At 46.0% G+C, this 27,245-nt stretch overlaps 1 protein-coding gene and 1 non-coding gene across 3 annotated transcripts in view; one reads left to right on the top strand and one right to left on the bottom strand.

Annotated features, from left to right (window-relative positions):
• LOC119978474 (leukocyte surface antigen CD53-like) overlaps positions 1–27,245 on the top strand; it is a 102,988-nt gene that overhangs the window by 27,264 nt on the left and 48,479 nt on the right. The window lies entirely within an intron of this gene.
• On the bottom strand, positions 6,415–6,521 carry LOC119979150. The gene has a single exon (XR_005463656.1). It is a non-coding gene; the product is annotated as a U6 spliceosomal RNA (small nuclear RNA).

Here is a 27,245-nt window from a genome sequence, read left to right as displayed (position 1 = left end):
CACTGTGCTGTGCTCTTCCCATATCCCTGTGTCAATCCAGAATAATCCCAATGTGCTGTGCGCTCGCCATATCCCTGTGTCATTCCAGAATAATCACACTGTGCGGTGCTCTTCCCATATCCCTGTGTCAATCCAGAATAATCCCATTGTGCTGTGCCCTTCCATATCCCTGTGTCATTCCAGAAAACTCCCACTGTGCTGTGCTCTTCCCATATCCCCGTGTCAATCCGTAATAATCCCACTGTGCTGTGCTCTTCCCATATCACTTTGTCAATCCGGAATAATCCCACTGTCCTGTGCGACCCCATATCCCAGTTTGAATCCAGAAGAATCCCACTGTGCTGTGCTCTTCCCATATCCCTGTGTCAATCCAGAATAATCCCAGTGTGCTGAGCTCTTCCCATATCCCAGTGTCATTCCAGAATAATCCCATTGTGTTGTGCCCTTCCCATATCCCTGTGTCAATCCAGAATAATCCCAGTGTGCTGTTCGTTCTCCATACCCCTGTGTCAATCCGGAATAAACCCACTGTGCTGTGCTCTTCCCATATCCCTGTGTCAATCCGGAATAATCACACTGTGCTGTGCTCTTCCCATATCCCTGTGTTAATCCAGAATAATCCCACTGTGCTGTGCTCTTCCCATATCCCTGCGTAAATCCAGAATAATCCCGCTGTTCTGTGCTCTTCCCATATCCCTGTGTCAATCCAGAATAATACCACTGTGCTGTGCTCTTCCCATAACTCTGTGTCAATCCAGAATAATCCCACTGTGCTGTGCGCTCGCCATATCCCTGTGTCATTCCAGAATAATCCGACTGTTCGGTGCTCTTCCCATATCCTTCTGTCATTCCAGAATAATCCCATTGTGCTGTGCCCTTCCCATATCCCTGTGTCATTCCAGAATAATCCCACTGTGCTGTGCTTTTCCCATATCCCTGTGTCATTGCAGAATAATCCCACTGTGCTGAGCTCTTCCCATATCCCTGTGTCAATCCAGAATAATCCTACTGTGCTGTGCTCTTCCCATATCCCTGTGTCATTCCAGAATAATCCCACTGTGCTGTGCTCTTCCCATAACCCTGTGTCAATCCGGAATAATACCACTGTGCTGTGCACTTCCCGTATCCCTGTGTCAATCCAGAATAATCCCACTCTGCTGTGCTCTTCCCATATCCCTGTGGCATCCGGAATAATCCCACTGTGCTGTTCTCTTCCCATATCCCTGTGTAAATCAAGAATAATCCCGCTGTGCTGTGCTCTTCCCATATCCCTGTGTCAATCCAGAATAATACCACTGTGCGGTGCTCTTCCCATATCCCTGTATCAATCCGGAATAATCCCACTGTGTTGCGCCCTTCCCATATCCCTGTGTCAATCCGGAATAATCCCAGTGTGCTGTGCTCTTCCCATATCCCTGTGTTAATCCAGAATAATCCCAGTGTGCTGTGCATTCTCCATATCCCTGCGTCAATCTGGAATAATCCCACTGTGCAGTGCTCTTCCCATATCCCTGTGTCAATCCAGAATAATCCCGCTGTGCTGTGCTCTTCCCATATCCCTGTGTCATTCCAGGATAATCCCACTGTGCTGTGCTCTTCCCATATCCCTGTGTCAATCCGGAATAATCCCACTGTCTGTGCTCTTCCCATATCCCTGTGTCAATCAAGAATAATCCTGGTGTGCTGTGCTTTTCCCATATCCCTGTGTAAATCCAGAATTATCCTGCTGTGCTGTGCTTTTCCCATATCCCTGTGTAAATCCAGAATAATCCCACTGTGCTGTGCTCTTCCCATATCCCTGTGTCATTCCAGAATAATCCCGCTATGATGTACTCTTCCCATATATCCTGTGTAAATCCAGAACAATCCCACTGTGCTGTGCTCTTTCCATATCCCTGTGTCAATCCGGAATAATCCCACTGTGCTGTGCTCTTCCCACATCCCTGTATCAACCCGGAATAATGCCACTGTGTTGCGCCCTTCCCATATCCCTGTGTCATTCCAGAATAATCCCACTGTGCTGTGCTTTTCCCATATCCCTGTGTCATTCCAGAATAATCCCACTGTGCTGTGCTCTTCCCATATCCCTGTGTCAATCCAGAATAATCCTACTGTGCTGTGCTCTTCCCATATCCCTGTGTCATTCCAGAATAATCCCACTGTGCTGTGCTCTTCCCATATCCCTGTGTCAATCCGGAATAATACCACTGTGCTGTGCACTTCCCATATCCCTGTGTCAATCCAGAATAATCCCACTGTGCTGTGCTCTTCCCATATCCCTGTGTCATCCGGAATAATCCCACTGTGCTGTTTTCTTCCCATATCACTGTGTAAATCCAGAATAATCCCGCTGTGCTGTGCTCTTCCCATATCCTTGTGTCAATCCAGAATAATACCACTGTGCCGTGCTCTTCCCATATCCCTGTATCAATCTGGAATAATCCCACTGTGTTGCGCCCTTCCCATATCCCTGTGTCAATCCGGAATAATCCCACTGTGCTGTCCTCTTCCCATATCCCTGCGTAAATCCAGAATAATCCCGCTGTTCTGTGCTCTTCCCATATCCCTGTGACAATCCAGAATAATCCCACTGTGCTGTGCTCTTCCCATAACTCTGTGTCAATCCAGAATAATCCCACTGTGCTGTGCGCTCGCCATATCCCTGTGTCATTCCAGAATAATCCCACTGTGCGGTGCTCTTCCCATATCCCTGTGTCATTCCAGAATAATCCCATTGTGCTGTGCCCTTCCCATATCCCTGTGTCATTCCAGAATAATCCCACTGTGCTGTGCTTTTCCCATATCCCTGTGTCATTCCAGAATAATCCCACTGTGCTGTGCCCTTCCCATATCCCTGTGTCAATCCAGAATAATCCTAATGTGCTGTGCTCTTCCCATATCCCTGTGTCAATCCAGAATAATACCACTGTGCGGTGCTCTTCCCATATCCCTGTATCAATCCGGAATAATCCCACTGTGTTGCGCCCTTCCCATATCCCTGTTTCAATCCGGAATAACCCCAGTGTGCAGTGCTCTTCCCATATCCCTGTGTCAATTCAGAATAATCCCACTGTGCTGTGCTCTTCCCATATCCCTGTGTAAATCCAGAATAATCCCGCTGTGCTGTGCACTTCACATATCCCTGTGTCAATCCAGAATAATCCCACTGTGCTGTGCTCTTCCCATATCCCTGTGTCAATCCAGAATAATCCCAATGTGCTGTGCGCTCACCATATCCCTGCGTCATTCCAGAATAATCCCACTGTACTGTGCTCTTCCCATATCCCTGTGTCAATCCAGAATAATCCCAATGTGCTGTGCGCTCGCCATATCCCTGTGTCATTCCAGAATAATCCCACTGTGCGGTGCTCTTCCCATATCCCTGTGTCAATCCAGAATAATCCCATTGTGCTGTGCCCTTCCATATCCCTGTGTCATTCCAGAATAATCCCGCTGTGCTGTACGCTACCCATATCCCTGTGTCATTCCAGAATAATCCCACTGTGCTGAGTTCTTCCCATATCCCTGTGTAAATCCAGAACATTCCCACTGTGCTGTGCACTCTCCATATCCCTGTGTCATTCCGGAATAATCCCACTGTGCTGTGCGACCCCATATCCCAGTTTGAATCCAGAATAATCCCACTGTCCTGTGCTCTTCCCATATCCCTGTGTCAATCCAGAATAATCCCAGTGTGCTGAGCTCTTCCCATATCCCAGTGTCATTCCAGAATAATCCCATTGTGCTGTGCCCTTCCCATATCCCTGTGTCAATCCGGAATAATCTCACTGTGCAGTGCTCTTCCCATATCCCTCTGTCAATCCGGAATAATCGGACTCTGCTGTGCGCTCCCCATATCCCTGTGTCAATCCAGAATAATCCCGCTGTGCTGTGCTCTTCCCATATCCCTGTGTAAATCCAGAATAATCCCACTGTGTTGAGCTCTTCCCATATCCCAGTGTCATTCCAGAATAATCCCATTGTGCTGTGCCCTTCCCATATCCCTGTGTCAATCCGGAATAATCCCACTGTGCTGTGCTCTTCCCATATCCCTGTGTCAATCCGGAATAATCCCACTCTGCTGTGCGCTCCTGGTATCACTGTGTCAATCCAGAATAATCCCACTGCGCCAGGCTCTTTCCATATCCCTGTGTCAATCCAGAATAATCCCAGTGGTCTGTTCTCTTCCCATATCCCAGTGTCAATCCAGAATAATCCCACTGTGCTGTCCTCTTCCCATATCCCCATGTCAATCCGGAATAATCCCACTGTGCTGTGCTCTTCCCATATCCCTGTATCAACCCGGAATAATCCCACTGTGTTGCGCCCTTCCCATATCCCTGTGTCAATCCAGAATAATCCCAGTGTGCTGTTCGTTCTCCATACCCATGTGTCAATCCGGAATAATCCCACTGTGCTGTGCTCTTCCCATATCCCTGTGTCAATCCGGAATAATCCCACTGTGCTGTGCTCTTCCCATATCCCTGTGTTAATCCGGAATAATCCCACTGTGCTGTGCTCTTCCCATATCCCTGCGTAAATCCAGAATAATCCCGCTGTTCTGTGCTCTTCCCATATCCCTGTGTCAATCCAGAATAATCCCACTGTGCTGTGCTCTTCCCATAAATCTGTGTCAATCCAGAATAATCCCACTGTGCTGTGCGCTCGCCATATCCCTGTGTCATTCCAGAATAATCCCACTGTGCGGTGCTCTTCCCATATCCCTGTGTCATTCCAGAATAATCCCATTGTGCTGTGCCCTTCCCATATCCCTGTGTCATTCCAGAATAATCCCACTGTGCTGTGCTTTTCCCATATCCCTGTGTCATTCCAGAATAATCCCACTGTGCTGTGCACTTCCCATATCCCTGTGTCAATCCTGAATAATCCCAGTGTGCTGTGCTCTTCAATTATCCCTCTGTCAATCCAGAATAATCCCAGTGTGCTGTGCATTCTCCATATCCCTGCGTCAATCTGGAATAATCCCACTGTGCAGTGCTCTTCCCATATCCCTGTGTCAATCCAGAATAATCCCGCTGTGCTGTGCTCTTCCCATATCCCTGTGTCATTCCAGAATAATCCCACTGTGCTGTGCTCTTCCCATATCCCTGTGTCAATCCGGAATAATCCCACTGTCTGTGCTCTTCCCATATCCCTGTGTAAATCCAGAATAATCCCCCTGTGCTGTGCTTTTCCCATATCCCTGTGTCAATCCAGAATAATCCCACTGTGCTGTGCTCTTCCCATATCCCTGTGTCATTCCAGAATAATCCCACTGTGCTATGCGCTCTCCATATCCCTGTGTCAATCCAGAATAATCCCACTGTGCTGTGCTCTTCCCATATCCATGTGTCAATCCAGAATAATCCCGCTGTGCTGTGCTCTTCCCATATCCCTGTGTCAATCTAGAATTATCCCACTGTGCTGTGCTCTTCCCATATCCCTGTGTCAATCCAGAATAATCCCACTGTGCTGTGCCCTTCCCATATCCCTGTGTCAATCCAGAATAATCCCTCTGTGCTGTGCTCTTCCCATATCCCTGTGTCAATCCAGAATAATCCCACTGTGCTGTGCTCTTCCCATATCCCTATGTCAATCCAGAATAATCCTACTGTGCTGTGTGCCTCCCATATCCCTGTGTCAATCCAGAATAATCCCACTGTGCTGTGCCCTTCCCATATCCCTGTGTCAATCCAGAATAATCCCACTGTGCTGTGCTCTTCCCATATCCCTATGTCAATCCAGAATAATCCTACTGTGCTGTGCTCTTCCCATATCCCTGTGTAAATCCAGAAAAATCCCAGTGTGCTGAGCTCTTCCCATATCCTTGTGTCAATCCTGAATAATCCTACTGTGCTGTATGATCCCCATATCCCTGTGTCAATCCTGAATAATCCTACTGTGCTGTGCTCTTCCCATATCCCTATGTCAATCCAGAATAATCCTACTGTGCTGTGTGCCTCCCAATCTAATCTCACTGTGCTCTCCCTGTGTCAATCCCAAACTAATCTCTATTTGTCTGATTTCTTTCTGTAACTCTGTATTCGCCTCTGATTCTAATATTTAGAAACTGTTTTCACATAAAGGTGCAATTATCTCAACTGTTGTGACAAATCAGCAATGTTCCAACAACACTGCGTTAAATATCCCTCCTAACCTCACTTTGTGATCTTTTTAAATCGATGATGTGTGTTTCTGACTGACCAGTCAGAGGACTTTCTGGTGATTTACTGGTTACTCATGGGGGCACCAAATCTTTAAACTTTGAAATGTTCCGAATACAAAGGGTTGATGTCTTCTCATAATTAACCACTAGATGGAGCTAGATGCAGAACTATATAAAGCACTGGCTCACAGACTTCTAGGAGAAGGCTGGGAAGGAGAGCATTAGGAGCAGTGAGAGAGATCAGAGTACAGTTAGAGATATGTTTCACAAATTTGCATGCCATCCTTGCGCAGGAACCATGCTAATCTTCTCTGTATCATTCCAATTTTAGTGTATGTGCTGCCGAAGCAAGCGCAATACAGTTATAGATAGAGTGTTGAGACTGGTGTTAGTTGAGTGTAGATTGTAGATTACTAGATTATTGTTTGCTATAGTAGTAAGTGGTCGCACTTTAATAAGTAGTGTAAATAAATGTTAGCTTTGTTATTGAACTTAGCTTCTGTGGTCTTTGTGAACACGACAACATCCATCCTGAGAACAGGAATCACAAAGAACACCACAGCTGGCACCTGTGCTGAGAATGAGATCTAAAATGTTTGCACTCTTTTCAGAGTGTCTTGTACAGGATGACATCTCTCTCATTGAGTGTACAGGTATTTTCAATATATCTTCATTGGCAAAGCCTGTACTTGTTGCTCACCCTGAACTGCCTTTGAACTGCGTGGTTGGCCAGGCCACTTCGAGGGTGGTAAAGAGTCAACCTCATTGCTGTGGGTCTGAAGTTTCCTGTAGTCCAGACCAGCTATGCACAGCAGATTTCCTCCCCTCCAGGAGTTGGAGTGAACCGGATTGATTTTTACAAAACGTTTGCTCCTGTTGTCACGGCAAGACTATTTTTTTATTCTAGATATGAATTTAAATTCTACATATTGTCATGGTTGGTTGGATTTATGATGGGATAATTAGCCTGAGGTTGGGATCTAATTACGTTACCACCGCACCACAACCTCTGCCGAGTGATTGTAACCAACATGCAGTGCACTGACATAACAATGATAATCAGCGTGCCATGCTCATTTAAAGCTATCACTGCCATTTTCAACTGTTCACCCCAGCCAATAGCCTGTCTTAAGCTTGAATTAGATTCTAACACCGACATTAAAACATCAGACGGCAGCTGTAAAGCACCACGTGTCATCCTGAGATTATGAACAGTGCTATTGAAATACAGGCCTCTCTTTCAGTCACTGTGCTGTTCTCCTTTCACACAGCTGAACATGACATTGAAACTGAATGGAGGGCGCCAACATCCCAGGAAATGGTGCCTGGGTGATGGGTGCCTGGGGTGTAGGGTGCCTGGGGTGTAGGGTGCCTGGGGTGTAGGGTGCCTGGGGTGATGGGTGCCTGGGGTGATGGGTGCCTGGGGTGATGGGTGCCTGGGGTGATGGGTGCCTGGGGTGATGGGTGCCTGGGGTGATGGGTGCCTGGGGCGATGGGTGCCTGGGGCGATGCGTGCCTGGGGCGATGGGTGCCTGGGGCGATGGGTGCCTTGGGTGATGGGTGCCTGGGGTGATGGGCTGTCTGGGGTGTCGGGTGCCTGGGGTGATGGGTGCCTGGGGCGATGGGTGCCTGGGGCGATGGGTGCCTGGGGCGATGGGTGCCTGGGGTGATGGGTGCCTGGGGTGATGGGTGCCTTGGGCGATGGGTGCCTGGGGTGATGGGCTGTCTGGGGTGTAGGGTGCCTGGGGTGATGGGTGCCTGGGGCGATGGGTGCCTGGGGCGATGGGTGCCTGGGGTGATGGGCTGCCTGGGGTGATGGGCTGTCTGGGGTGTAGGGTGCCTGGGGTGATGGGCTGTCTGGGGTGATGGGCTGTCTGGATGGGGTTTCCTTTCTCATTCTGTGGAATACAAAAATGCCACCCAGAGGGAGGAAGAGAAAGAGATAGATATAGACACAGCCAGAGGTCAGATCCATCTCCACTAATCTCTTTTCATCTTGTTTTTGTGATGTAAGTGTCCATGACAAGGCAGTATTTATTACTTATTCCAAATTACCCAACATCTTTGACAAATAGTTATCCAGACTCGAAACGTTAGCTCCATATTCTCTCTACCGATGCTGTCGAACCTGCTGGGACTGTAGTAATCCACGGGAGGCAGGAGTTCCGTCACCACACCAATATTTATTTACAATAACGATATTACAGGAGCAGCTACAAACAGTGCTGCTAGCAGTCCAGTCAAGATGATGCGCGGCCTTAATGACGGTCGTTAAGGCCGCGACGCCGTGATTCCCGGGGTCCCGCTCCTAGCCCCGATGGGGGGGGGGGGGGGGGCAATCGGGTCCCGGGAACAGGCGTGAAGGCTGCCGTGAAACACGGCCAGTTTCACGGCAGCCTTTACGACTCTCCGCATTTGCAGAGAATCTCGCCCAACTGCGTCTATGGTAGGGTGTCCAAAAAATTTAGAGTCATTACTGTCTCCACTACTTTCGGTATTTGCGACGGAGTGTCCGGGAGGGGAAGTCTGCTCAAAGCATCTGCATTTGCTACTCGCGTTCCCGGTCTGTGCTCCAGAACGTATCTATACGCCGCCAGTAGCAATGCCCAGCGTTGGATTCTTGCTGATGCAATCGGGGGTATTGACTTGTCTTCTTTTACTAACCCTAATAACGGCTTATGGTATGTCACTATGGTGAATTTCCGCCCGTACAGATGCTGGTGAAATTTTTTTACTGCCAATATCACCGCCAGTCCTTCCTTCTCGATTTGAGTGTACTTCCTCTCAGCCATCGCCAAGGTCCTCAAAGCATAGGCTATTGGCAGTTCTTCCCCATTCCTTCCTCTATGGGCTAAGACGGCTCCTACCCCATAGGGGGATGCATCACAAGTGACCACCAACTCCTTCCTTGGGTCATAATGCTCTAGGACAGTTTTGGATGACAGCTGTTCCTTAATGTCCCTAAATGCTCGGTTTTGGCGGGCGGACCATTTCCATTCTTGCCCCTTTTTTAGTAGCTGGTGGAGGGGTTCTAGGATGGACGCCCTATTTTCAATAAATTTTCCATAATAGGTTACCAACCCTCGAAATGATCGTAACTCCTGACCGTAGTGGGAGCTGGGGCTTCTTTTATTGCCCTTACTCTGTCTTCTAATGGGTGTAAGCCTGACTCCTCTACTTTATATCCCAGGTACGTCACTTGTGGGGCCAGAAAAACACATTTTTACCTTTTTAGCCGTACGCCTGCCTTTGCGAAACGCTGGTCTGATAATGTCGTCGCGCCGTAACCTTTCTATTTCGTCATCTACTTTCTTCCTTAATGCAAAAGGTACCGGCCTGGCCTTACAAAATTTTGGAAGGGCTTCTGGGTCCATGTGCAAAGTTGCTTTGGCGCCTATGATTTCCCCCAAACCTTCCTGGAAGACCTCCGGGTATTTTTGGAGTACTCCACTCAACTGCCCGCTTCCACTCTGGAAAATTTTCATCCAATCTAATTTTAGGTCTTTCAGCCAGTTTCGTCCAATTAAGCTCGGTCCGGAGCCCACTACTATTGTCAACGGTAATCTGAGCAATTGTTTCTAATATTCCACGGGTACATGAGTCGTGCCTAGAACTTCCAGGGGTTCCCCCGTGTAGGTTTTAAGTTTCGTCAATGTTTTTGTTAGGGTTAGTGACTGGAGTCCATCTTCGATTTTTCTAAATTCTGCCACTCCCATTACTGATGCGGCCGCACCCGTGTCTATTTCCATTATTGTCGGCCGCCCATTCACCCGTGGGGTAATCTTAATGGGTTCTGCTTTCTTCGTTGCAATATTAACGATATTACAGGAGCAGCTACAAACAGTGTAGGGGCTGGTTTAGCTCACAAGGCTAAATCGCTGGCTTTTAAAGCAGACCAAGCAGGCCAGCAGCACGGTTCGATTCCCGTACCAGCCTCCCCGGACAGGTGCCAGAATGTGGCGACTAGGGGCTTTTCACAGTAACTTCATTGAAGCCTACTCGTGACAATAAGCGATTTTCATTCCATTTCAGTGCTGCTAGCAGTCCAGTCAACTTAAAACTGGCTCACAAAGCCTACACAGGTGCTTATATGGGCCCCCTCAATGAGCTATCATTGAGGGAGCTCATACTCCAATTGGCCAACCAATAAAGCCAATTGGAGTTCATTACAGAGACTATCCAGCATTTTCTGTACTTGTTTCAGGTTCCAGCATCCGCAGGAATTTGCTTTTACCCAACTGTGTGGCTGGTTCAGTCACATGAAGTGGAAATGAAGCATACAAAACATAGATCGGGGACTAGAACCACGTGGAGATTCAGATTGGGTCAGGACATTCCTTAAAGGACATTAGTGAATTAATTTATATAACCTGACACCTTTTCTACCATGACTGGTATTTAGTTCCAATTGTTAAAATGTTTATTTTATTCTGCCACAGGATGTGGTCTTCGCTGGCTAGGCCAGCATTTGTTGCCCATCCCTAATTGCCCAATCAAAGGTTACTGCAGAAAATACAAGCTCAAGGAATAGGGCGCTCTGGTATCTTCCCACAGTCCAAAGATGCGCAGGTGAGGTGGATTGGCCATGCTAAATTGCCCTTAGTGTCCTAAAAAAGGTGAGGTAGGGTTACTGGGCTATGGGGATTGCCGATATATTCCCAAGTTAGGATGGTGAATGGCTTGGAGATATGCCTCCAGGTGGTGGTGTTCCCAGGTATTCCCCTTGTTCTTCTCAATGGTAGTGGGTCATGGGTGTAGAAGGTGCTGCCGAACTAACCTCCGTGAGTCCCTACAGTGCATCTTGTAGATGGTCCACACTGTTGCTACTGTGAATTGGTGGTGGAGCGATTGTATGTTTGTGGAAGGGGTGCCAAACAAGTGGGCTGCTTTGTCCTGGATGGTGCTGAGCTTCTTGAGTGTTGGTTGAGCTGCGCTCATCCAGGCAAATGGAGACTATTCCATCACAATCCTGACCTGTGCCTTTTTGATAGTGCACAGGCTTTGGGGAGTCAGGAGGTGAGTTACTCACTGCAGCACTCCCAGCCTTTGACCTGCTCTTGTAGCCTATGGCTGGTCCAGTCCAGTTTCAGGTCAATGGTAATGCTCAGAATATGGATACTGGAGGATTCAGCAATGGTAATGTCATTGAATGTAAAGGGGAGATAATTAGATTTTCTCTTGTTGGAGATGGACATGGCCTGGCACTTGTGTGGCACATCTGTTTAATTACCATTTATCAGTCCAAGCCTGCATATTGTCCAGGTCTTGCTGCATTTGGACAAGGGACTGCTTCAGTATCTGAGGAGTCACAAATGTTGCTCAACATCAGCAAACATCCCCACTACTGACCTTATGATGGTGGGAAGGTCATCAATGAAGCAGCTGAAGATGGTTGGGCCTAGGACACTACCCTGAGAAACTCCAGCAGTGATGTCCTGTGATTGAGTTAATTGACCTCAAACAACCATTACTTTGTGCTGGCAGTGACTCCAACCAGTATAGAGTTTCCCCCTTCCATCATTTTACAGATGATCGAAGGTGGACTGTTGGGGCGGTAATTGGCCGGCTTGGATTAGTCCTGCGTTTTGTGTACATCGGAACATAGAAAATAAATGCAGGAGGAGGCCACTCGGCCATTTGAGCCAGCTCCGTCATTCATTAAGATCGTGGCTGATCATCAACTTCATATATTTCCCCCCATATCCCTTGATATCTTCAGCCCCAAGAGCCATATCTAATTCCTTTCGGAAATTACACAGCGTTTTGGTCTCAACTACTTTCTGTGATAACAAATTCCACAGATTCACCACTCTCTGGTGAAGAAATTTTTCCACATCTCAGTCCTAAAAGGCTTACCCCTTATCCTCAAACTCTGACCCCTGGTTCTGGACTCCCCACCATTGGGAACATTCTTTCTGAATCTACCTGTCTAATTCTGTTAGAATTTTGTAAGTTTCTATGAGATCCCATCTCACTGTTCTGAACTCCAATGAATAGAATCCTAATTGACTTGGTCTCTCCTTATATGACAGTCCCGCCATCCCAGGAATCAGCCTGGTAAACCTCCGCTGCACTCCCTCCATAGCAAGAACATCCTTCCTCAGATAAGGATACCAAAACTGCACATAATATTCTAAGTGTGGCCTCATCAATACCCATTCAATTGCAGTAAAACATCTCCATTGCTATACTCAAATCCTCTCGCTATGAAGGCCAACACACCATTTGCCTTCTTTACCTGTTGTACCTGCGTGCTTATTTTCAGCGACTGATACAGAATTAGCAAACGTGACACCACTGTTTAAAAAAGGAGGTAGGCAGAGAGCGGGAAATTATAGGCCAGTGAGCTTATCTTCGGTAGTAGGGAAGATGCTGGAATCTATCATCAAGGAAGAAATAGTGAGGCATCTGGATAGAAATTGTCCCATTGGGCAGACCCAGCATGGGTTCATAAAGGGCAGGTCATGCCTAACTAATTTAGTGGAATTTTTTGAGGACATTACCAGTGCAGTAGATAACGGGGAGCCAATGGATGTGGTATATCTGGATTTCCAGAAAGCCTTTGACAAGGTGCCACACAAAAGGTTGCTGCATAAGATAAAGATGCATGGCATTAAGGGTAATGTAGTAGCATGGATCGAGGATTGGTTAATTAATAGAAAGCAAAGAGTGGGGATTAATGGGTGTTTCTCTGGTTGGCAATCAGTAGCTAGTGGTGTCCCTCAGGGATCCGTGTTGGTCCCACAATTGTTCACAATTTACATAGATGATTTGGAGTTGGGGACCTAGGGCAATGTGTCCAAGTTTGCAAATGACACTAAGATGAGTGGTAAAGCGAAAAGTGCAGAGGATACTGGAAGTCTGCAGAGGGATTTGGATAGGTTAAGTGAATGGGCTAGGGTCTGGCAGATGGAATACAATGTTGACAAATGTGTGGTTATCCATTTTGGTAGGAATAACAGCAAACGGGATTATTATTTAAATGATAAAATATTAAAGTAATGGTGCTGTGCAGAGAGACCTGGGTGTGCTAGTGCATGAGTCACAGGAAGTTGGTTTACAGGTGCAACAGGTGATTAATAAGGCAAATGGAATTTTGTCCTTCATTGCTAGAGGGATGGAGTTTAAGACTAGGGAGGTTATGCTGCAATTGTACAAAGTGTGAGTGAGGCCACACCTGGAGTATTGTGTTCAGTTTTGGTCTCCTTACTTGAGAAAGGACTTACTGGCACTGGAGGGTGTGCAGAGGAGATTCACTAGGTTAATCCCAGAGCTGAAGGGGTTGGATTACGAGGAGAGGTTGAGTAGACTGGGACTGTACTCGTTGGAATTTAGAAGGATGAGGGGAGATCTTATAGAAACATATAAAATTATGAAGGGAATAGATAGGATAGATGCGGGCAGGTTATTTCCACTGGCAGGTGAAAGCAGAACTAGGGGGCATAGCCTCAAAATAAGGGGAAGTAGATTTAGGGCTGAGTTTAGGAGGAACTTCTTCACTCAAAGGGTTGTGAATCTATGGAATTCCTTGCCCAGTGAAGCAGTTGAGGCTCCTTCATTAAATGTTTTTAAGGTAAAGATAGATAGTTTTTTGAAGAATAAAGCGATTAAGGGTTATGGTGTTCAGGTGTGAAAGTGGAGCTGAGTCCACAAAAGATCAGCCATGATCTAATTGAATGGTGGAGCAGGCTCGAGGGGCCAGATGGCCTACTCCTGCTCCTAGTTCTTATTTATGTTCTTATGCATGAGGACACCAACGTCTCGCTGAGAATCCACCTCTCTCAATTTACACCTGTAATGACTTAGACCAGGCCTTTGAGATTGGGCAATTAAATACAAGTTCCCTGATTGGTCCACTAATCAAGAAACCTCTTCTTCGCATATATCAGGGAGTGTCAGATCTCATGCACTCCCAGCATAGATAGAAAGCCGAATGGTCAGACTGCTGTTGGTTTTGTTAATAAAAGGGATTCTGGTGAAGGGACTTCTGCCTCTGTGGACTTATTACAACACACATTCAAATAATTATCTGCCTTCCTATTTTTGCTACCGAAGTGGATAGCCTCACATTTCCCTATGTTATACTGCATCTGCCATGCATGTGCCCACTCACTCAGCCTGTCCAAATCCCGCTGAAACAGCTCTGCATCCTCCTCACAGCTCACCCTCCCACCCAACTTTGTATCATCTGCAAATTTGGAGATAATACATTTAGTTTTCTCGTCCAAATCATTAGAGATAGAGAAATACAGCACTGAACAGGCCCTTCGGTCCACGATGCTGTGCCGAACTTTTGTCCTAGGTTAATCATAGAATTTTGGATACTAAGGGCAATTTATCATGGCCAATCCACCCAACCTGCACATCTTTGGTTTAATATATAATGTGAACAGGGTCCCAGCACAGATCCCTGTGGTAACCCACTAGTCACTGCCTGCCAATAGAAAAAGATCCATTTATTCCAACTTCTGCTTGTTTATTGCTAATCAGCTTTCCATCCATCTCACATGACATGCCTGGGTTGGGGAGAGTGAAAGCTGACCTGGCGAGGTGGGATGGTCTCCCTCTGTCACTGGCGGGTCGGTTGCAGGCAGTTAAAATTAATGTGTTGCCGCGATTTCTGTTTATTTTTCAATGCCTACCGATTTTCCTGCCAAAGGCTTTTTTCAGGGAGATTGAGGGGAGGATTACCTTGTTTATATGGGGAGGGAAGTTGGCCAGAGTGAGGAAGGTGCTGCTACAGAGGGGAAGGCAGGCAGGGGGTTTGGGTCTTTAAAGCCTGATGTACTACTACTGGGCAGCGAATGTGGAGAAGGTGCGGGGCTGGGTCAGAGGGGTTGATATTCCCAGTGGGTCAGAATGGAGGAGAGTTTGTGCAGGGGGTCAGGACTGAAAGCACTAGCAACAGCGCCGCTCCTGATAGCTCTGGGGAAATACTCGGGGGGTCCGGTAATAATAGCTTCATTGAAAATCTGGAGGCAGTTTTGCCAACACTTCGGGTTGGGGGCAGGGTCAAGGGAAATACCGATTCAGGGGAACCACAGATTTGAGCCAGGGAGGTGGGATGGAAGTTTTCGGAAATGGGAAGAGAAGGGGATTAAGACGCTAAAACATTTGTTTCTTAGGGGTTGGTTTGCAGGATTGAGGGAGCTGGAAGCAAAGTATGGGCTGGAGCAGGGAGAAATGTTTAGATACATGCAGGTTTGAGATTTTGCCAGGAAAGAGATACAGAGCTTCCCGGAGGAACCGGCCTCCACATTGCTGGAGGAGGTGCTGACGACAAGGGGACTGGAGAAGGGGGTAGTGTCAGCGGTGTACGGAGCTATTTTGGAAGAGGATAAGGCACCACTGGAAGGGATCAAAGCAAAGTGGGAGGAAGAGTTGGGGGAGGTTATAGAGGAGGGGGTCTGGTGTGAGGTGCTCCGGGGAGTAAATGCCTCCACCTGATGTACGAGGTTGGAGCTGATACAGTTGAAGGTGGTATACAAAGCGCACCTCACGAGGGCGAGGATGAGCCGTTTCTTTGAGGGGGTAGAAGATGTGTGCGAGCAATGCTGGTGGGGGGGGGGGGGGGGGGGGGGGGGGGCTAATCACGTTGATATGTTTTGGTCCTGTCCAAAGCTTGGGAGTACTGGAAGGAGGATTTTAGGGTAATCTCCAAGGTGGTGCATGTGAAACTGGACCCGGGCCCCCGGGAGGCCATATTCGGGGTGTCGGACCAGCCGGGGCTGGAAACGGATGTGGAGGCAGATATCATAGCCTTCACCTCGTTGATCGCCCGAAGGCGGATCCTGCTGGGATGGAGAGCGGCCTCCCCACCCTGTGCCCTGGCGTGGCGGAGGGTCCTGTTGGAATTCTTGACTCTTGAGAAGGTTAAGTTTGAACCGAGGGGAAGGACGCAGGGGTTCTACAAGTCATGGGCATTATTCATTATGCACTTTCAAGAACTGGATAACATTGAACAATAGTTGGGGGGGGGGGGGGGATGGGTGGGAGGGTTGGGGGGGAGGGGGGCTGTGTGTATTAAGGGTGACTATGGGTAATTCCTGATTCCTTTTTGTCATTTGTTTATGTAAACATGCGGGCTGATGTTTGTGGGTTGGTGGGAGGATGGGATTGTTGTTATTGTTATGGGGATTGACATATTTGTTGCTGATTATTGTTTATTGTTGGTGGGCGTAAATTCAGGAGAAAATGTGAAAAAGGAGGAGAATAAAAATATTTTTAAAAAAAAAGACATACCTGTGTAATTTTCCACATTGCTGGGTAGATGCCAGCGTTATAGCTGTACTGAAACAGCTTGTCCATGGGTGCTCTTTCATAGTGCTGGTGCATACTTGATGGGCTGAATTACTTCCTTCTGCGCTGTAGGGATTTTATGGAGATGAACATGGCACTTTGGAATGTAGATGATTACAAATACTTCAGCCTTCTGTTTAGCACTGATGTGCTGTTTTGTATATATGGGGTTGTTGTTGTGTTGCTGCATCGTCACTTTAAGAGTCTAGTCACGTATATAGTTCTTGACGTCGTTGGTTGCCTTGCGTGCTTTGCCTTAATCTAGGTCAAGCCTTTGTGCAGTTAACAGCTATTCAATAAAGCTACTTTGTTATTTACATTCAACCCCACGAGCTATAACTTCACGTTCTTTTCATCCAGAACGCAGGATGGAAAGAAAATGTTGGGCTTCCCCCATCATTGAGGGTGAGGATATTTGTGGCGCCTCCTCCTCCAGTGAGTTCTTTAATTGTCCAGCATGATTCATGTACAGGACTGCAGAGCTTAGATCTGATCCACTGGTTGTGGGATCACTTAGCTCTGTCCGTTGCATGCTGCTAATGGTGTTTGTCATGCACGTAGTCCTGTGTGTATCTTCACCACGATGGCAGCTCAATTTTAGGTATGCCTGACGTTGCTCCTGGCATATACTCCTGCACTATTCACTGAACTGAGTTTTGTTAATATTTGCAAACTGTGAGGGCTCGATTCAATTCAAGAATGAGCATCAGGATTAAGGTTAGGATTAGCGTTACAGTTGCAATTAAGATAGAAACATAGAAAATAGGAGCAGGGGTTGGCCATTTGGCCCATCAAGCCTGCTCCATCATTTAATATGATCATGGCTGATCCTCTATCTCAACACCGTACTCCTGTTCTTTCCCCATATCCCTTGACACCATTAGATTCTATAACTATCAATTTCCTTCTTAAATATATTCAGTGTCTTGACCTCCACAGTCTTCGGGATAGAGAATTCCACAGGTTCACCATCCTCTGAGTGAAAAGGTTTCTCCACTTCTCGGTCCTAAATGGCTTACCCAGTATCCTGAAACTGTGACCCCTTGTTCTAGACCCCCAGCCGTAGGATACAATATCTCTACACCCAGTCGGTCCAGCCCTGTCAGAATTTTATGTTTCAATGAAATCCCCTCTCATTCTTCTTAATCCAGTGAACATAGACCCAGTTGAACCAATATCTCCTCATATGCCAATCCTGCCATCCCAGGAATCAGTCTGGTGAACCTTCACTGCACTCCCTCTATTGGCAAGTGTATCCTTTCTGAGATAAAGAGACCAAGACTGTACACAATTTGGTGGTCTCACCAAGGCCCTCTACAGCTGCAGTAAGACATCCTCATTCCTATACTCAATTCCTCTTGAGGCCTTCCTCTTCAAGGCCAATGTACCATTTGCTGTACGTGCAAGCGTGCTTGCAGTGACTGATGCACTAGGACACCCAGATCCCTTTGAACATCAACATTTCTCAATCTATCACCATTTAAATAATACACTGCCGTACTGTTTCGCCATCAGATAACTTCACATTTATCCACGTTATACTGTGTCTGCCACCATTTGCCCACTCACTCAACTTGTCTAAATTGTCTTGGAAGCCTCTTTACATCCTCCTCACCACTCACATTCCCACCTAGTTTTATGTCATCAACAAATTTATAAATATTGCATTTGGTTCCCTCATCCAAATCATTGATGTATATTGTGATTAGCTGGGTCTAAACACTGCGATACCCCACTAGTCACTGCCTGCCACTCTGAAAGAGACCCATTTATTCCTACTCTCTGTTTCCTGTCTGCAAACCAATTCTTAATCCATGCCACTATACTACCCCAAATCCCATGTGCTTTAATTTTGCACACTAACGTCTTATTTGGGACTTTCTGAAAAACAAAATACACCACATCCACTGGTTCTTCCTTATCTATTCTAATAGTTACATCCCCAAAACTCTAGCAGGTTTGTCAAACATGATTTCCCTTTCACAAATCCTTTGTCTAATTCTGTTCATAATCAGGCTCAGGATCCTTAGCGTTCAATTTAGAGATAAGTTTAAGATCAGCGTCTGTTAATGGTCTGGCTTAGGGCAAGGGTTTGGCTTTTATTCAGGGTTTTAATATTTTGATGATGGTTGGATCGAGGAATAGTGATTATGTTTAAGTTTTGGGTTAGGAATGGGGTTTATTTATGTTTTGGATTTGGATTAGGAATAGGGTTCAATTATGGTTTGGGTTTGGAATAACGTTTTTCTACATTTAGGCAGTTTGCAACTACCTTTTTCTCAAACTTGCTGTTGCCCCTTCCTTTCGTTCTCCATGTGTCTCAGCTTCTCACAATTTATTGCTCAAACACAACTGGCATTTTCAGCTCTTTAATAAACTTGGATTATTGCAAAATGACGTTAGATTTGTGAGATTTTAATGGGCAGTTTCCCTAAAATATTGGAATACTCAGGGATGGATTCTCCTACCCTGACCCCCGTAAGAACGCCACTTCGATCAATGAAAAACGCCATTAACCTCGGGCAGGATTCTCCGGTCGCCGGGCGGACGTGGTCGGAGAAACCTGCCCTCAATCTGAGTTCAGATCACACAGCTGTGCTGATGAAATACTTTCTTCAAGGTTACTCTTGCACAACAAAGTTTCTAAACACTTACTTCCAGATTGCCACAGCTTTGATGTTCTATTCTATTTTATCTTCTATATGTTTCTATAGATAGAACCCTTGGGGTTAAAGGGATCAAGGGACATGGGGGGAAGGCGGGATTAGGGTACTGAACTTGATGATCAGACATGATCATAATGAATGGTGGAGCTACCTCGAAGGGCAGAATGGCCTCCTCCTGCTTCTATTTTCTATGTATTTCCATGAAGCCAATTGGTCAGTTTTGTGTCAAATAAAGTGAGGGGGTATAATGTTGAAATTGAATACTTACCCATGTCAAGCACTCCCAGCTATGGGATCGGCTGGTTACAGAGTAATGTGCTTCTTTGTACGACGTGGTTCACTGGGGATTCCCCCCTAAGCCATTCCATGCTAATGTCCCCATTTGGTGAAATCTCCCTCAGAAACTCCTCTACTTCACTCTCAACTGTTTCTTCACTTCTGGGAAATTATAATCGGCTGTTTCAGTGCTAACGGATTCTGAGATAACTTAATCAAAAATCCCCTTTTACATCATCCGACCGTTTGAAATGTCACAGTCATTTCATACTCATTACTCAATGGTAAATTCCATACACCATAAGGGCAAGCCCAGGCAGCATTGTCACCCTAAACCTATTGCTCCAGATGCGAGCCTATCGATAAAAGGCGGCCTTCAAATTCTAACCACAAACTGACAAGCAACACCAATGACTTGTTTGGCAGATGTGACCCGATAGCCAATAGACAATGGCTGTAAACAAAAGTTAAACGCGATGGATAATTTGTAGTAGTACATTTGCAGGATTACAGCAAATGATGCAAGCGAGGCCCCCACCCCCCACTCCGAACCCAGATAATTATACGGAGATCATCTCCCTGTGGATTGACTCATAAACTCATCGTCCACACATCACTGTCCCACTGCCTGTGTTCTGAGCTCAAAAATGAACTCCAAATCTAACAAGTGTCCGTGTCCAAAGATTAAGTGGAGTTACGTGGATGGGGTGGGGAAGTGAGCCGAGGGAGGATGTTCTTTCGGAGATTCGGTACAGACTTGATGAACCGAATGGTTTCCTCCTGTGTTGTAGGAATTCTATGGTTCGAAGCATTACAGCAACCTGCAGTCTCACCCCAAATGTGTTTTCAGGAACTGAGCGTTCTTCTCTGATATCCTCTGGGAGGTATTGTGTGCATGGTGAAGTCTGAACTTGGGGTTAGGGAGGAGGGACACTGCTACTCTGTACAGAGTACTCTCGCTGGATCCTTAACTTTTGCTTGCGTTGAATTCAGTACCTCATTGTATGTTATTTTCAGGCAGGAAGTAGACACAGGATGTGGGTTCATACTTAGAACAGTGGTGACTGTTCGCACAAGTGCACCATTCTGTTGCTGTTGGGTGTGACAATGAGAAATATGGAGGCTGAGACTAATATGGAGGCTGTGGTTAACATTTGCTTGTCCCATCAGTATTAATACACCCAGTTTCCTTTACACCTTTCTTGATTAATGCTGTATGTTTAGTAGGTTTCACAAGAAGTTTCTGAGCATTATTTGGTTGAACATTTTTAAGTGTTTATTGAGAACGCATGACTGTGCATATATATATATATTTATATATAGGCTATATAGCTATAGCTATGAGCTAACGCCATGCTTGCACACAGGTCACTGTCCAGTCCACAACTGACCGTAGTCTCAGGTCACGTGTCTCTTTATTTCACTCTGTGCATGATACTGTTTTCCAGCCCCACGTTAACCTTAGCTACACCAAATATTTTTACACTATAACTCCCCCCAAGTTTTTAACTAAATGTATATACATTGCAATCGTGCAACTTCTTCCCCCCCCCCCCTCCTCCTCAAGTCTCTGACTTTATCAATTCAGACAGTCTGGAGGCTTGGCAATTCTTCCAGTTCTTGTTCTGGTCACATTCGGAAGAGGGGTTGATTTGGGCAATCTTTGTTGATTACGAGTTTGGGTTTTAGTCTGTGTTTCTGGCACTTGGTATCTTCTTCTAATAGGCTGTTCCCGAGACTTGAACTTCCCTTCTTCAACTCCCCATCCACTCCGCTTAGGGATCACTAGCTTGACCCACTCTTTCCAGAGAGTGTTCATTCACAGTACGAACCCGGTTTTCTTTTCCGCAGGGTCCGCTGTGACCTTTGTGGGAGCTGAAGGAGTCTCTCCCTGTCGTTTGGATCTTCCTCTACACTGGGCTCACTGTATAGCTTGGCACCTTGTGACACTGTGTTCTTCCGCACGTCTCCGTGCCTCACTGAGGTGTGCTCATGAGTTCCTTATTCCAGAATTATCCTGGGGCTTGGAGGCGGCAGTATTTGCGCCATGGCGTTTACAGGTAGCGTGACAGAAACTATTTGACCCTGGGGTTAGGGCTCATTCTGCTGGTCATTTTCCTGTGTCTTTTACTCCATGTACAGTGGTGATTATCTGAATGGTTGACTGGTCTGACTAGAGAGGATCTTCCGCCTGCCAAGAAATTGAACAAAACGGCTCCATAAGGAGTGAGGACAATCCAGAACTGAAGTCCCAGTGCAGAATTTTTTCACCGTTGAGCCTCTCTGGAATTTGCAGTTCCGTGTAGTTGATGACAGAGGTTTGCTTGATGTTTTGAGACGGTTAAGGGCAACAAGGGCATCTCTGCTCAAGGGAAGAAAAGATTGGTTTTGGGTTAGGTGCATGACTTTGAATATCTGCTTGTTGCCATACCTTAGTGGTTCTAGGATCATGCCTATGACTAGAAGTTGGGTTTGTCAGGCTGGTGGATGAGTGTGCCTGTCATTCATAGCCAGATGGATCTCAGCCACTGCTCCTTACCTGAGGGGCCTATAACAACGGTTCATGTATCCAATTTGAAGTTGGTGAGGTAATCAATTACTGGGATGTCCACATTCCAAGAAGATAATCCAGGATCCTTGGCCTCACCCTTAGGTTACCAACAGGTCTGGTACCTCAATCTCACAGATTACCTTGGGGATCCTCCACCCATCTGGGTATTTGCATAGCTTTCTGAAGTGTCCCAGGCGATTGCAGTTGAAACAGTGCCCTGAGATAGCTATGATGTGGAGATGCCAGCGTTGGACTGGGGTGAGCACAGTAAGAAGTTTTAAAACACCAGGTTAAAGTCCAACAGGTTTGTTTCAAATCACTAGCTTTCGGAGCACTGCTCCTTCCTCAGGTGAAATTTCACTTCGATTTTCACCTGAGGAAGGAGCAGTGCTCCGAAAGCTAGTGTTTGAAACAAACCTGTTGGATTTAACCTGGTGTTGTAAGACTTCTTACTGAGACAGCTAGAGCAACACGGTAGCATGGTGGTTAGCATAAATGCTTCACAGCTCCAGGGTCCCAGGTTCGATTCCCGGCTGGGTCACTGTCTGTGCGGAGTCCGCACATCCTCCCCGTGTGTGCGTGGGTTTCCTCCGGGTGCTCCGGTTTCCTCCCACAGTCCAAAGATGTGCTGGTTAGGTGGATTTGCCATGCTAAATTGCCCGTAGTGTCCTAAAAAGTAAAGGTTGAGGGGGTTGTTGGGTAACGGGTATAGGGTGGATACGTGGGTTTGAGTAGGGTGATCATTGTTCGGCACAACATTGAGGGCCGAAGGGCCTGTTCTGTGCTGTACTGTTCTATGATTCTATGATATTGCGCTCGCCTGTGAGAGCATACATAATGATAATAGTAATCTTTATTATTGTTACAAGTAGGCTTACATTAAAAATTCAATGAAGTTACTGTGAAAAGCCCCTGGTTGCCACATTCTGGCACCTGTTCGGGTACACAGAGGGAGAATTCAGAATGTCCAAATGACCTAACAGCACATCTTTTGGGACTTGTGGGAGGAAACTGGAGCACCAGGAGGAAACCCACGCAGACGCAGGGAGAACGTGTAGACTCCACACAGACAGTGACCCAGTATTTGAACCTGGGACCCTGGTGCTGTGAAGCAACAGTGCTAACCACTGTGCTACCGTGTTTCTGTTGTGACAATGTTATCAACGTAAAAATAATCTGCATCAACCAGCAAAATAAATTCACTGCTTCTACTGTGTCTGTCACTGTCCATCATAGTGCACCTCCAATAGTAAATGAAAGAGAGATTTTCACTTGCATACCACCTGTCACTAGCAGAGGACTGCTAAAGCATTTTACAGCCACTGAAGTACTTTTGGAGTTTTGTTGTAATGTAGTTAATTTGCACACAGCAACCTTCCACAGATGGCAGTGAGAAGGATTTAAATTTTTTTTGTGATATTGATTGAAGGATAAATATTAGCCAGGGCACAGCTCCACAGTGCTGACATGGTCACCCACCCTCTTGTGGTTGGTTTGGGTATTGTCTTCCTTAACCAGGAGCCTAACTGCACCTTTGTTGTTTTACTATATGGATAGTTGGGATTGCTCTGTATCATGGCTTGCTTTCACCATGTAAAATGGATCAGTGTTGTTGGGGGATTTCAGACTGTCTGATTGGATGGCCTTTTTTAGAGTCACACCTTTCTTGGTGGCTGAAAGGACTTCGTCAGTGTAGAGATCTACCATGCGGATCCAGTGAAGTCTTGCAACACTAAAACGCAGTAGAAATTGGAGTTAAACTTCTCGGATGCAAATAAGAATCTTTTATTGCCTCAACTTGATTACAATTGAGAGAAACTTAAATCTATTCTCAATAAAGTCCGGCTAGCAAAACGACTTAAAGAGAGGTAAATGATAAGCAATTTAACTTTCAAAATAATACAGAAATGGTTTCTTGCTTACGGCAAGAAACTTCAAAAGTTAGAGTGCGAAAGTGAAAATATGAAAATAGAGATAGCGAATAGTTAGATCAAAGTATAGAGTGATCCTGGAATAAAATGGCAGTGCGGACCCTCATGTTTAAGGAGATTGTTATCAGTCATCTGTCTACACCTCTATGTCGTCCTAATTGGTTTGGGTGAGAATCAAATACATTTGATTTGGTGGGTAACTGTCACTCCTTAATGTGCATCATAAGTTCTGAATGTTTCATGTCTGAATATTTGTGTATGCTATGGAATGCGATTTTGAGCTGTTATCAAGACTGGTTTTTACTGGTATTCTGCTGACTTTACTTTATCCATATTCTGAACAATGGTATCTTCATATTGCTATGATGCTTATTTCGACCTTGATTACTGGTACAACTCATTTCTTAATATGAAACTAACTGTGAAATCTGTTCATCAGAACAATAGTTTGTTCATATTGGCAGCAAAAATGTTGTTTTTATCTCCAATTAGTTTGTGGATGTGTCAGGCTTTGTACCTCTGTTAAAGTGTGTTTTGTCATGACCAAAGGTCATGAATACTGAAATCCTTATTTTAAAATGGGTATTAAAAACTGAGCTTTAATATTTACATTAAAATAGCCTTTTACCTATCAGAAAATAGTTGATTTCCTTCCGTCAGCAACATGGACAACAACTCAATCCCCTATGAGCTCTGAGTTATATTACTATAGTGTCAGCCTCCAGACAACCTGTATAATTTGATAATAAACGGGTCAACCAGTTCTCCAGGCTGTTGGACATGCTTATTGAAATTTGTTCTCTCAAAAACGTTATTGCCTTTTAGAGTAAAATGCTTATCGAATGATTTTAGATATTTCTCAAATTTATCTTAGGACTCGCTTATCCCTTGCCTCACAAGAGTATCATTGGCTATCGAACCAACTGAATAAAGTAGTGTATTTGCTTATTCAGCCTCTATAATTTTATCTCATCCTGAAGCTATCTGTATCTTCAGAATCTTTTCCACCAAAGTTGCCAATTTTGCCTTTGGGTCATTCCATAGGGAGATGTGGATTTGGTTTCTATGGTTCTCTTAAAGTTCAGGTGTGTACAGCTTTAAATACTCTGTGGGTTTTAACGATGGTGCCGCAGGTTAGGGTTTTTCAAAGGGACTTCCCGAACCTGTCTCAGTTTGGTGGGCTCTCAATGATGGCGGCCCTGACTGCGTTAGATAGATAGAGAAATACAGCACAGAACAGGCCCTTTGGCCCACGATGATGCGCCGAACTTTTGTCCTAGGTTAATCATAGAATTTTGGACAATTTTTCATGGCCAATCCACCCAACCTGCACATCTTTGGACTGTGGGAGGAAACCGGAGTACCCGGAGGAAACCCACGCACACACGTGGAGGATGTACAGACTCCACACAGACAGTGACCCAAGTCGAAATCGAACTTGGGACCCTGGAGCTGTGAAGCAATTGTGCTATCCACAATGCTACCGTGCTGCCCTTAAGAAGTTAACCTACACTCCATTATTCTACCCTAATCCATGTACCTATCCAATAGCCGCTTGAAGGTCCCTAACGTTTCCGCCTCAACTACTTCCACAGGCAGTGCATTCCATGCCTCCACTACTCTCTGGGTAAAGAACCTACCTCTGACATCCCCTCTATATCTTCCACCATTTATCTTAAATTTATGTCCCCTTGTAATGGTGTGTTCCACCCGGGGAAAAAGTCTCTGGCTGTCTACTCTATCTATTCCCCTAATCATCTTATAAACCTCTATCAAGTCGCCCCTCATCCTTCTCCGTTCTAATGAGAAAAGGCCTAGCACCCTCAACCTTTCCTCGTATGACCTACTCTCCATTCCAGGCAACATCCTGGTAAATCTCCTTTGCGCCTTTTCCAAAGCTTCCACATCCTTCCTAAAATGAGGCGACCAGAACTGCACACAGTACTCCAAATGTGGCTTGACCAAGGTTTTGTACAGCTGCATCATCACCTCACGGCTCTTAAATTCAATCCCTCTGCTAAGGACGCTAGCACACCATAGGCCTTCTTCACAGCTCTATCCACTTGAGTGGCAACTTTCAAAGATCTATGAACATAGACCCCAAGATCTCTCTGCTCCTCCACATTGCCAAGAACCCTACCGTTAACCCTGTATTCCGCATTCATATTTGTCCTTCCAAAATGGACAATCTCACACTTGTCAGGGTTAAACTCCATCTGCCACTTCTCAGCCCAGCTCTGCATTGTCTTTAGTTTTTGAGCAGAGATTTACTCAGTCGACAATTGTGGGCTTTCCTTGCGAAGTCGAAGGATTTCTGAGAATTTTACAACTGATTCCAGCTTTGTCTGGAATTTTAAACCTTCTGCTTCTTTTCTTTCTCCTGACAATAAGCTTGGACGCCAGTTGGAATGGTGCATATTCTGAGCTTTGCCACGGTGATTTTGGAAAGAGACTTTCTAACTTGGATCTGGCTCAGAACGTATTTCTTTTTCTCACCCCTGCTGGGTCCTTTAACCCTGCACCCTGTGGATATTCATAAAAGATCCTCCACAAGATCTTGTGGAGTCCTCAGCTCCTCGGGTGAATTTTTTCTCCTGTCTTTATGCTTCCAATTCTGCAATTGAACTTCTTTCAGGCGATCATTTACTGGCGGCAGGATTATCTGGTCCCACCGCTGCCAATTTTAAAACATTTGTTCATGGTATGTGGGCGTTGCTGTCTGGGCCAGCATTTAATCCATCCCTGAGGGCACTTAATAATCAACCACATTGTTGTGGAACTGGAGTCACAAGTAGGCCAGAACAGGTAAGAATGATAGATTTCCTTACCTAAAGGACATTAGTGAACCACATGGATTTTTACGATCATGGACAATGGTTTCATGATCACCTTTTGGATTTTCAGAAGGCCTTTGACAAGGTGCCGTATAGGAGGCTGCTAATTAAGGTAAGAGTCCATAGTGTTAGGGGTAAGGTACTGGCATGGATAGAGGATCAGAGAGTGGGGATAGAGGGGTCCTTTTCAGGATGACAGCCGGTTACTATTGGTGTGCCTCAGGGGTCAGTGTTGGGACCACAACTATTCACATTATGCAATAATGATCTGGAACAAGGAACTGAGGGCATTGTTGCTGAGTTTGCAGATGACACAATGATATGGGGCGCGATTCTCCGCAAATGCGGAGAGTCGTAAAGGCTGCCGTGAAACTGGCCGTGTTTCACGGCAGCCTCCGCGCCCCCTCCCGGGACCCAATTCACCCCCCCCGGTCGGGGCTAGCATCGCGGCCCTGGGAAGAACGGCAGCACGGGCTTAGCGAACGTTCGCTAAGCCTGGCCGCCAAGACTCACGGCGGCTGA

This window comes from Scyliorhinus canicula, chromosome 15 (assembly GCF_902713615.1).
Source record: "Scyliorhinus canicula chromosome 15, sScyCan1.1, whole genome shotgun sequence".
NCBI lineage: Eukaryota > Metazoa > Chordata > Chondrichthyes > Carcharhiniformes > Scyliorhinidae > Scyliorhinus > Scyliorhinus canicula.
Note: the sequence above shows the minus strand (reverse complement) of the source record. Positions and strands in the feature narration are given on the sequence as shown.